General features: G+C 42.1%; 1 long non-coding RNA gene across 1 annotated transcript; it reads right to left on the bottom strand.

Annotated features, from left to right (window-relative positions):
* Positions 1 to 549: 549 nt before the first annotated feature.
* On the bottom strand, positions 550 to 11,711 carry LOC149362368 (uncharacterized). Its single transcript, XR_016288496.1, has 3 exons — positions 11,299 to 11,711; positions 10,141 to 10,214; positions 550 to 777 (listed from the first exon to the last, which is right to left on the bottom strand). It is a non-coding gene; the product is annotated as an uncharacterized LOC149362368 (long non-coding RNA).
* Between the last annotated feature and the right edge of the window lie 423 nt (positions 11,712 to 12,134).

The following is a 12,134-nucleotide window of genomic DNA, read 5'->3' as shown; positions in this document are numbered from 1 at the left end:
GAACTGTCCCGCTGCAGAAGTGTATTTAATCTCGACCATAGTACACCATTTCGAGCATTCTTAACATCTAGAAGTGACACGTGATAGGCTGTTCGTGCAGACCGCAGTTTTTTAGTCAATTTGTTCCTATATTTCTTAAATACCGCAAGGTCCTCAACCTTCCGGCTGCTCAAAAATTTTCTGTACAGCTTGTCTTTCATTTGTATTTCTCCGCGAAGCTCTGGCGTTACCCATCCCTATTGGAAAAAAAGGCAATGATGTAAATATTGGAAACCAACACTGGAAACCTTGGTGGATTATGGTAATGGAAAATGCGGTGGAATGACTGGGCATGTTGGAATGACTGGGCATGTTGGAATGCCTGGGCATGTTGGAATGACTGGGCATGTTGGAATGACTGGGCATGTTGGAATGACTGGGCAGGTTGGAATGACTGGGCAGGTTGGAATGACTGGGCATGTTGGAATGACTGGGCATGTTGGAATGACTGGGAGATGTTGGGGCAGGGGCCATGCAGCAATGTTATGTCTGTCGCAATGAGACAGCAAATTTCAAAATAGATGAAGCTCCTACAGCCAGTTTTATTTTGTGTTCATGCTCCTCTTGCTCTTCTTTAGCCACTTGTCAATGCAGCTGGGCCCCATGAAACAGCCTTGTTGATGTACCACCGCTCGTCCTGTCCTCTTCTCGATCTTCAGTCCTGTCAAGTTTGTGGTTATCCCTCCTCCCCAACATACCACCGGTGCATGAGGGCTTGGGAAAACTGGGCGATGCACTCTGCAGAAAAGATTGAAATGAAAGAATTAGGATCCACAAGTTTTTATTCTTGCCAGTATTAGAGTGCTAAAAAAGTAAACTCCGTATTGTGGCCACAGGAATAAAGTGAGCCTAAATCAAGAACCACTGAAGCTATTCGCACTCAAAAAGAAAAATAATTTGAGGTTCTTATTCAATATATCATATGCTCGTCATTAAGTACCATCATCAGCAGCATAACTAGCACCACTGCAAGACAAAGGCCTCTCCTATATCCCTAAACATAAGCCTGACGTGTGCCATAATGAGCAAAATAAAAAAGCCATCGTTTTTTTGTCCTCTGAAGGCTTTTAGTGGGGTATTAATAAGAGGGACAATATAAAGGTAACATCAGAAGGGTGACTGCAGTAGCACAGCTGAGATGTCGCAGACGATACACTACGAAAAGAGGCATACAATCCATTGATACATCAGTTGCAAAAAATAAAAACAGCAGCAAAGAAAAGGTAAAACAAACCAGTGTCAATGCTCCAAGCGATATCACTTATTTCCATAATTTTGAGGGACCACATGCAATGAAAATGTGGTGAGGTAGAATCACAAGCGAAGGCCATTCTGTTCTCGATTTAATTATTACTAACTCTATGCAGCTGAATGCTTTTTCTGGTGTTTTATCTTGTTGTGTTAGTGACCATCTTCCTGTGTTTGCTTGCATTGAGAACACTAGTACAATAGGAAGTAAGTCCACATCAATCACATACCAAGCTATTACAGAATCATCATTGAAATCCTTTAGGGATGCGCTCATGAAAGTATATTGGAGTAAGATAGCTGGACTTCATGATGCAAATGTTGCCTATAATACGTTTGTCGATTGCTGTAAACAGATATATCACGACTGCTTTCCTCTTGTAACACGCGTGAAAAGTCGCAGAATCCGCAAGCCATGGGTAACGCCAGAGCTTCGCGGAGAAATACAAATGAAAGACAAGCTGTACAGAAAATTTTTGAGCAGCCGGAAGGTTGAGGACCTTGCGGTATTTAAGAAATATAGGAACAAATTGACTAAAAAACTGCGGTCTGCACGAACAGCCTATCACGTGTCACTTCTAGATGTTAAGAATGCTCGAAATGGTGTACTATGGTCGAGATTAAATACACTTCTGCAGCGGGACAGTTCACGCACTGCATTAACAAAATTAAATATTGATTGAAAGGAAGTTTCTGGCGTCGAACTGGCTAATGTATTCAATATTTTTTTAACGAGCTTGGCTACCCGTGCTATAACACGTGCTGCCGGATCTGACGCTTGCAAATATGATCGAATTCAGAATGATGAAACAATTTTTCTGCACCCAGTCACGGTAGACGAAGTAGTGTCGGTGATAACAAATCTTAACAATAGCAGTAGCTGTGACATTGATGATATCCAAATACGGCCAGTCAAGCATGTAGTTGACATAATTGCTCCCATACTTGCTCACATCTTTAACATCTGTTTAGAAACTGCAGTTTTTACGGAAAAAATGCAATTAGCAAAAGTTGTTGTTCTTTACAAAAAAGGAGATCGCAACGCCCTCGCCAACTACAGACCAATCTCTATTTTGCCAGTGTTTTCGAAAGCATTTGAGAAAATGCTGCATCTAAGAATGTCAAATTTCATCCATAAATTTAACTTGCTAACACCATTTCAGTTTGGCTTCTGCAAAAGCAAATCCACTGAACTTGCATTACTCCAACAAAAGGAATATATAATAAAGCAACTTGAAAACAAATCTATTGTCATTGGTGTATTTGTGGACTTCTCAAAGGCTTTTGACCTGGTAAATCATAAAATCTTACTAAATAAATTACACTACTATGGTATCCGAGGAAAAGCGCTCTCATTGTTAAGTTCTTATTTGTCGTTTAGACAGCAAGTGGTGTACATAAATGGTATACAGTCTGAACCGAAGCCGCTCTTCTACAGTGTCCCCCAAGGCAGTACGCTAGGGCCTCTACTCTTCAATATTTACCGAAACGATATTGTCAACATTAGCGATAATACAAAGTTTTCCATCTATGCAGACGATACGAGCGTATTTTTTTCGGGTGAAAATGTTCATGAACTTATCAAACAATGTAATGCCACAATGCCTCTTGAGGTCTGGTCTGCAGTTAACCTGATGCAAATAAATGAGAGTAAGACCAAAGCTGTCATATTTAGGCCGAAAAATAAAGTTATCCCACTGCACGAGAATATTATATTAAACTCGCGGGCTGTAGAAATTGTTGAGCAGTTTAAATGCCTTGGGGTCATATTTTCTGCCAGTATGTCATGGGATTATCATGTCAATTATATCTTGAAAAAAATAGCTCAAATCACTGGTGTTATAGGCCGTCTAAAATACATACTTCCCACAAAAACTAAGATGCTGGTATACAATTCAATATTCAACTCGCATTTAAACTATTGCCAGTTGGTGTGGGGCACTACAACATTCACTAACCTTGAACGTATTCAGTTAATGCAAAAAAGATATCTCCGAAATGCATATAATTTACCGTTCCGACATCCCAGTGCAGCTTTCTTTTGTCGTTCCAGAGTTATTAAAGCACATAATCTTTATAAATATCGCCTCAGTGTTACTTTTAAAACAGAAATCAAGAAGAATGTAACAAATCTTAAAAATTTTGCAGAACTAAGGAAAAAAGAATCAGTCTATCCAACAAGACGTGGCGAAGAATGGACAGTGCCAACACCTCGACTAAATCTTGGTAGGGAATGCCTTCAGTACACACTTCCATCTCTTCTAAATAGGTATATCCACATTAACCTCGATTTGTTTTCTTTTTCACGTCATGAACTACATAATTTGTTTTTGCATAACATTGTTTAAGTTTCATTATGTATACATATTGCTGTTTCGTGTATTCTCCGGTGCTTCCTTAATGTGCTTGTTTTTTAAAATTGTATAAACTCTTGTGTTGCCTCCCTGTCAATAATAAGGATTGTAGACTCGTCAAGCTGCCCAAGGGCAGCTTTTTTCTACGATTCCTCCATCTGTAGTGCTAGATGGGAAATAAACTTTGATTTGATTTATTCTTCAATGGGAACAGGAAAAATTTCTTGATTTAGTTGTGATGGCATCCTGGTCTGAAGCGGGGCAGCAACATTTAACATTAAGTTGTGGAAAAGTATTGTAGAGTATATGGAACACACCTAAACGAGCGTTTCCCCTTTTATGCAGTGATGTCTGGTGGTCAAATGAGATGACTGATTACACATATGCTGTACCAAGTGTCGCTGTTGGATTAAAGGGAGTTGGTGGCGTAGCATCAAACAGTTTGGTGCAAAATTGAAAGAGCTAGGGAATACTTCAGTTTGGAATCAATAAAATTTTTATGCATAAACTGCGCAGCATGGCAAGAGCACACAGATCATGACATCTCCTGATAAACCCGAGTGCCCTTGTGGTGCCAGCAGCATGTATCGTGACATGCTCCAAGTATGTGGGGCTGCATCTGGTTAAGGTTTCTCCATACCATTAACCCTAGAGGTGGGAAAGGAGGTCAATACGTTGTGACAAAACAATGCAGACAAGACAAGGACAACGAAGGAATAAATATGATGGCATGAGTGCTGACTATCGCCAATGTGTATTGAAAACCACGTCAAAATATATACACTGTAGCCTAAAAAAACAACGAACAAAGAGCACCTTGTGTCAACCACATTGCATGAGTGTAAAACAAAACAAAAACTGACAAAGAAGCATTTAAGAGCATGAACTCTTCCTTAGGAAGCGATAAAGAAGGTGTGCTAACACAGTGATTGCGGTTTTTTTTTTAAATTTCAGTGGCCTCGATTATCTCACGCACAAACTTTTCTGTGTCTGTCAGGCAAAATGCAGAACATGAATTCCGGTTCACAGCGTTTAGGATCTGGCAAACAATTGCAATTGCGACAGTGAATCATCAAAGTTCTCCCGCAAGCTTTGTTCACATCGTCGTGGTGGTCTTTTAAACCTCTCAGTGACACACTTGCCTGTTTTCCCAATGTAAACATAGCCGCATTTCAAGGCGTTCGAACACACTATGTCTTCTGTGCAGTGCACGAAGAGACTCTGATGGATAATCTCGGTTGACTACAGGTACTGAAACTTCATAGGGTTAGAAAAACAATATCGACGCCAACTCGACTGCCTATTTAACCGGTGCGACCAATTGTGGATGTAGGGAAAGGTACGTACAAACTTCCTTTTGGGAGTTACAGTCTCGACGGGGGCACAAAAAGAATGTTTCAACTTCTGCTTAAAGCAATCGGCTAAAGACACTGACAAAGGTTCTGAATATCCAGTAAAGGACAAACGGCATATGAGCTGGGCAAAACTGGATGTCATGGCAATCAAACAGGATTTCATTAAGGAATTTTTGAAGCAAAGGTTAGTGACACCTCTTGACCAGCTTAGACTGAACCGAAGAAAATGGTAAAAGTAGCTTGTTTTCCCTTGGCTCGTAAGCCCAACAAGTGTAACCACCCAAGATTGAGATCCAATAAATGTGATGACATATTATCCTCTATAATTTCAGTGGTGATTCAAAGTGGACTGAGGCTTTGACTGAACTCCTCTCTCACATGCTTCGTCAGGATTGGAGATCCTGCAATAAGCCACGTAACAGCGGCGCTAATAGTTTTTTTTGCAAAAACAAGCTATTCTGAAATGTAATAAAGATGGACTGAAGGTATGAGCTTAAAAGTGCGACAAAATTATTCACCAAAACGCCTGAGACGTTTGGAATGCCACTGCTCCATTTAGGTTAATGAATTCTTCAACACATTATTGATCCTGATTGAGGGATGGCGTAATATAAATCCTTGATGTCAACATAGCACCCCATGAAACTGGTGCGAGAGTTATTGTGTAGAAACTGCGTTACTTTCTCTGCAGATCTTACACGAGAGGAGTCATCAATGCTCAGCAACTTAATTTTATGTCGCAAAGAGAAGGCGATTTGTTTCTGACAGGTTCCATTCTCTTAAACTACAACCCTCAAGGAGCAGTCACCTTTATGGGTCTTTGCGGTAAAGAAGATAGCTGGACAATTTTTCTTACTGAAGTTGATGGCATTAGCCTGATGGTTAAACTCTAGATTGTTAATGTTTCTTGGCACTGGACTTTGCTTTTAACAAATCAGATAGTAAGTGGCACTCAAATTCAGAATACACTGCATCTGTGGCCTTGGACTGAAAGGCGCCTTTCGATACGACCACAAAACCACCGTTTATCAGCAGTTGAAAGCAAGAGGGCCCACCCTCTTAAATACGACACAGTTCGGCCTGTGGGCAAGTTCCTAAAGAGGGTTCAAACCGTGACACTGCATCAAAACATCCCGAAGCACACCTGTCACACTCAGGTCTGTGCGTGGAAAAGGCAACTCGTCAAACCATGGCAAGCATCTCCACAATAGTTCTCTTCGGAGGAACGGAAAATTTTGGTCCATAAGCACTTCAAGGACCAGACGAGGCAGCGACTCCAAGCTGAAGGTGTGCACCTTGTTGTCAAACTCTTGTGCCTGAAAACAAGCCAGGGAGTGGCTGGTTGACGGTGTCACGCACCGTTGACCAGGTGAAAGCCATCTGGAATGCCACTTTGCAGCCACTTTGCGCTCACTAGCCCGGAGCAGAGAAGCCAAGGCACGAGTGTCTGAAAACAAGGTGCACAATGTCGACACTGAGTTGCTGCCTCGTCTGCTGCTTGAAGCATATACGGGCCAAAATTTGCCATTGTTCCTTCGAAGAGGACTATTCTGGAGCTGTTTGCCATACTTTGACGTCTTGCCTTCCTGTGCCTGGACCTGAGCGTGACAGGTGTGTTTCAGGGGGCGTTGGTTGATGGGGTGTCGTGGTTTGAACCATGCCAGGAACTTGCCCGCAGGCTGAACTGTAACGGGTTTAAGACGGTGGGCCCTATCGCATTCAACTGCTGATAAAGAAGGTGGTTTTGTGGTCATGTCTAAAGGCGTCTTTCTGTCCAAGGCAACGAAGGCAGTTAATTCTGAGTTCAAGTGTCACACAACAGCTGATTTGTTAATAGCAATGTCCAGAGCCAAGAAACTATGTAATAATCTAAAGTTGAACCATCTGGCTAATGTATCAACTTCAGCAAGAAACTAGCAGAGGTGCCAATGAGAGGTCAAAAGACCACCGTTACGATGTGAACAAAGCTAGCAGGGGGAATCTGATGTTTCCCTGTCGCGACTGCGATCGTTTGCCACATCCTTTATGCTGTGAGGCGTAATTTCTTGTGCTGCATTGTGCTAGACAGACACAGAAAAGTTTGTGCATGAGATGATCGAGGCCACTGAAATTGTAGAAAAAACACAATCAATGTGTTAACACACCTTCTTTATCGCTCCCTATGAAAGAGTTCATGCTCTTAAATGCTTCATATTCAACTTTCGTTTTGTTTTTGACAGATCCAAAGTGAATGTTACAAGGCGCCCTTTCTTCATTCTTTTTTTAGGCCACAGTGTATATATTTTGATGTGCTTTCCAATAAACCTTCTTGAAAGTCAGCACTCGCACCGTTGCATTCCTTCCTCATCTTTCTCTTCTTTGCGCTGTTTTGACACGATGAATTACAAACAAGACCATTCATCCGTCTTGCAAAAGTCAATACAGTCAGAGTAGCTGAGATAGTTGGGGCATCCTTCAGAATAATGCAGTCATAAAGACAAGGTTGGGACATAAAGACAAAGACTGTTATTGAATGGCTAATATTAATGTACTTTAGTAATGTGCTTGGTTTGGTTTATGGGGGTTTAACATCCCAAAGTGACTCAGGATGAGGGACGCCTTATGATTTTGCATATTGATATGCTGGGCTTCATAAGAGAAGAAGTACAATAGTTTTTTAAGGCCAGCCGTAGAACAGGAAGCAATGAATCTACACTAATATCAAAGAATGAAGGCTCAAGCATGAGAGTGTAGCTAAAAGGTTATAATGACAAACATGAAAAGCTTTGGAGAAATTCAAGTCGATGACACTTGCCTAAAATAAAGAATCTAAATTTGGCTGAAAATCTGTTGTGAATTCGAAAAGTTGGATTGCACATTAGTAAAGAGAATGGGAGCCGTGATGACTGGTATAGAAATATTAGTTTGAATAATGGTGGCAAGTAATATGCGGACTCATTTCGTGCTCTAACAGTTCATGCAAAATGCACATCAATAAAATAGGAGAACAGTTTGGGGATCAGAACGGTTTCCAGCCTTAATTATTGACAGGTCAGCTTCAGGTTGTCAGGGATAGAACCAAGAGGTTTGGATTGGCTAACAATTATTGGTAAAATCTGTCTTCAGATATCCTCAGTAGTTTAAAGTATGTCAGAAGGCTTCTCACACAGCCCTCAGGTACTCGAAAGCTTGTGCTTATCAATGACTTTCGAGACATGATGAGAAGCAATGGTTAATGCAGTGAAATGGGAAACAAATAACTGATTTTTCTCAAGAAAGTGCCCATGGAATATGCTGTCAAACAAATTCCCAAGGATCCTTCAATTAAGCCCAAAATGACAGTTTATGGGTAGCCACTTTGTTATAACCATCACATACAAAAAAAGAGACACCAGAAGCCCTCCTTATTCACTGAAAACAAGGGAGAATTATGAGACATCATTCCGGCACACAAAATCACACGGATGAAGAGAGTAGACTCCATGGACACCATATTTCAACTGAGGTTTATTCCACAACACAGGCTTTTTATGTGCAAAGGGGTACTAGTGATCCCTGGGGCTGAAAAGTATTTCCGCCACCAGATAACAATTATTCAGGACGGCAAAAACCAAAACACAAAAAAACAGGGGTAAAGGTATCTTGCCACTCACATTAAACACATTGGCACGCCTATGCATCACCTACCTGGCTGACCCAACAAACATATTTGCCTCCAGATAATCTATTTCTTTTTCTGGAGCACTGCAGAAGGGCTGCTGACGTAATTCTCTTTTTCAACAGAGATACAAAAGGCTTAAAAAATTTCCCAGCCCTTTCAAGTGCTAAACTTGCACAAGGCATGTGTTTCTTTCAAAAACGCCTTGCATGCTCGCTTGTGCGAGCAAAGGCGAATGTGCTCCGCTAAATGACCTCTGCCACTTAATGAATCAGCTGTCCTGCAATGTTCAAGCAAGCGTTCATTGATGCAAGCCTCGTCTGTCTAATGTAATGTTTGCCACAGGCAAGGAGGATGCTGTACACCATGTCAACCTCATGCTTAACGAGGGGTTTGGTGTGCTTAGTTTTGTAGGCAGGCTTTTTCGTAACGTCATTTATCAGGTGGCACATGCATCCCAGCTTTCCCAAGCTGAAAATACAACATGTACATCGTGTTTGTCACTGGCCTTCTTGAGGCGGTGTGACACCTGATGGCAATACGGCACAATGACAGGTCACTGTTGCGAATGTGCGTTGTCTTCCGGCTTGCGCTGCCCAGCACACTTCATCTCTCGAACCTGGCTTTCTACCACTAAGGCTACAATTTCTCCTGTGAAAACTGCCTGCTCCAGTCTCCTTACTTGCGCATTGATGCTGTCACAGAGTCGTGACAGCGTCAATGCCGAAGTAAGGCGACTGGAGCAGGCAGGCAGAAAAAGAAATAGATTATCTCAACGCAAATGTGTGTTGGGTCAGCCAGGTAGGCAATGTTTAGTCACGCCAATGCATTCAACTTGAGTGACAAGCTAACCTTACGCCTATGTTTTTGTTTTTGCAACATTGAATAATTGTTACCTGGTCGAGGAAACACTTTTCAGCCACAGGGGTCACTAGTACCACTATGCATGTAAAAAGCTCATGTTGTGAAATCAACCTCAGTTGAAGTATGGGGTCTATGGAGTCTACTCTCTTCGTTCATGTGTTTTTGTACACTGGAATGATGTCTCATAATTCTACCCAGAACCAATTAGCTCAGCTCTCCATGCTTAGCAAAAACAAGGCAGCAGTAATGAAACCAGTTCTCATGTGTGCACTTTTTCTTTTACATCTGTGACCTGCGATGAGTGGCATAAAAACACATATTTAAGTTAACACACATGCATCATAATGTTAATATTCGTAGTCAAATAGTATCACATAATGCAGCCAAAAACATGCAGACATTTCGCACTTCATGCATAGAATGCAACGGTTAAAAGACGAGCAATATTGAATGTAAAACTTCAAATGGCCTGCAACCGGCCCATTCTGACAGCCAACTAATATTACTCATATAAACATGTAAACATATCAGGCCAGAGCTATCCAAACTGCTCCAAGCAGTAGCATTCAGGAAAAGAGCAATGAAAGTAAGAGAACATTTCATGGCAACCACAAGAACAAAGCACAATGCAGTAACAACTTACAACACAGCTTTTGACTTCATCTGGTGGCCACAAAATCCATGCCATTGACTCGGTCTGGAAGACAGATGCGCCACCTGCGGATACCAATTTCCCATTATCACTATGACAGGAGTACAAAAACAAGCATGCGAACTCGGTCCAACGGTGAATATCACATGAATGTAAAAAGATCAGGAAAAATATACTTGCCCAAGTATACGCCTCAATACAAAGGAAAACTACCCTGTTTAAAATGCATCAGTTCCCCTAGCACTAGTAAAGGAATCTTGCTATGAGCAAAACAAATCTGCGTTCGAAAGCGTAGATAAACATCGTAATAACTGAGACAATTATTGCGTCACTTGTTTTCCTCAGAAACCAATTTTCAAACAGCAGAGTGATCAAAATGCAAGATCCTATACTCTGGGTAGCCAGAAACGCTATCGGTATCATAAAAAAAAAAAATCTTCACATACTCATTTAAAAATTAGATCCTGACGGCCGGAAATTAACTTTCGTTGGTAACTGCAACCTGAGACAGTGCTTTCTTTATAGTGGGGTTTGAATTCAGATGCGGAAAATGGGCACTGATCGTATTGGAGGGTTCCGGATTAATTTAGACCACCTAGAATTTCTTAACGTGAGCTGACATCGCACAGCACAGGGGCATTCTTTTTTTCATTTCACCTAAATCGAAATGCGGCTACTGACATCAGGATCGACCCCACGACCTAAGGTTCAACAGTCTAGGGCCAAGCAAAAACCGCGGCGAATAAAAAGTGTTTCAATCCCCCTCAAAGTGCTAACGCTATCTTGAAAGACAATCATACATTTTACGCACAGCCAAAGTGCCGGTCCTTGAAACGTGCGCGGTGGTGTGAACAAGCATGGGCAGAAACGCGTAGAACGAGGCATATACGAGGACAAATCTGTGCTCAACAAGAAACAAAACGCGCAAACATGCGCATACCAAAATCATGCAAAGCTAGCGCACGCACGGTCGCATCCCCTTCGCCAAAACAAGTACCGACAGCGACAATTCTTGGCAGAGCAACTCACCGCGGCGACAACATAAGCGCCTTAAACGCTTTTTATAGCATTGAACACGAATACTGCAGCAGTACGACAGGTCACCGTTCCAGCATTATATGCTTCGGATAATGCACGAGTACTGCTTACCTTTTCAGATGATTGCGTAGTCGTGCAGAACGCTGTTTGCCTTCGTGTCACGGGCACTACACCAACCAGTGAGATTTCAGCACGAGTGCTACGTAGCCGGCACTCTCTACCACGTAGTCACACAGAAGAAAATATTCCGGGCCTTATTTGGAACATTTCCACCGCGACACTGCCCGCGCGTCTTTGTGCCTGGACACCCATCCTGGACTACACAAAGAAGCGCACAGACTGAAAAGTTAGAGAGACCAGAAAAATGACACTTTGCCTCGAATAGGCTACGTCGACAGCACTGCGCGATTGTGCACCCTTGAGCAAGAAGAAACACACGCAAACCACAACACAGTTCACGACGGCTCACAATCCAAGTAGCGAATTGTAGCAAGCGCCGAAGCGCGATGAACGCGACGCAGCACCCGAACTGCCAAGAGGGTTATACAGAAAAACAGCTACCGGCAGCCACCTGGCGGTGACAACCAGTTTTTGTTTCGGTTTCGTTGTGAAAAAGCTTGTATCCTACTTTTTATTTTATTTTTTGGTATTTTTATTGGGTATTCAGCCGTATCGGCATCCACAGAAATTGCAGCGATTGCGAGCAATTACCACTGGTAGAAACGCGCGAATTAACGACCTGTTGCTTGCGCTGCGGTTGAAAAATGCCTGAGTTCTCACGGCAGTATGGCTTGCTGCTTTGCTCATTCACGAAATTACATGCCGATTTCTGTTTGTATGGGGAAGTTTTTTTTTATATTGATGGGAGATCAGCAAGGCTAACAAAATACCCAACGTAGCAGTCGTAGAGAGTAGGTTGTCGTAAAAACATGGTGACGCTGTTTGAT

This window comes from Amblyomma mixtum, chromosome 2, assembly GCF_055824585.1.
Source record: "Amblyomma mixtum isolate Tamu chromosome 2, ASM5582458v1, whole genome shotgun sequence".
NCBI lineage: Eukaryota > Metazoa > Arthropoda > Arachnida > Ixodida > Ixodidae > Amblyomma > Amblyomma mixtum.
This window is presented reverse-complemented; position numbering and strand designations above follow the sequence as displayed.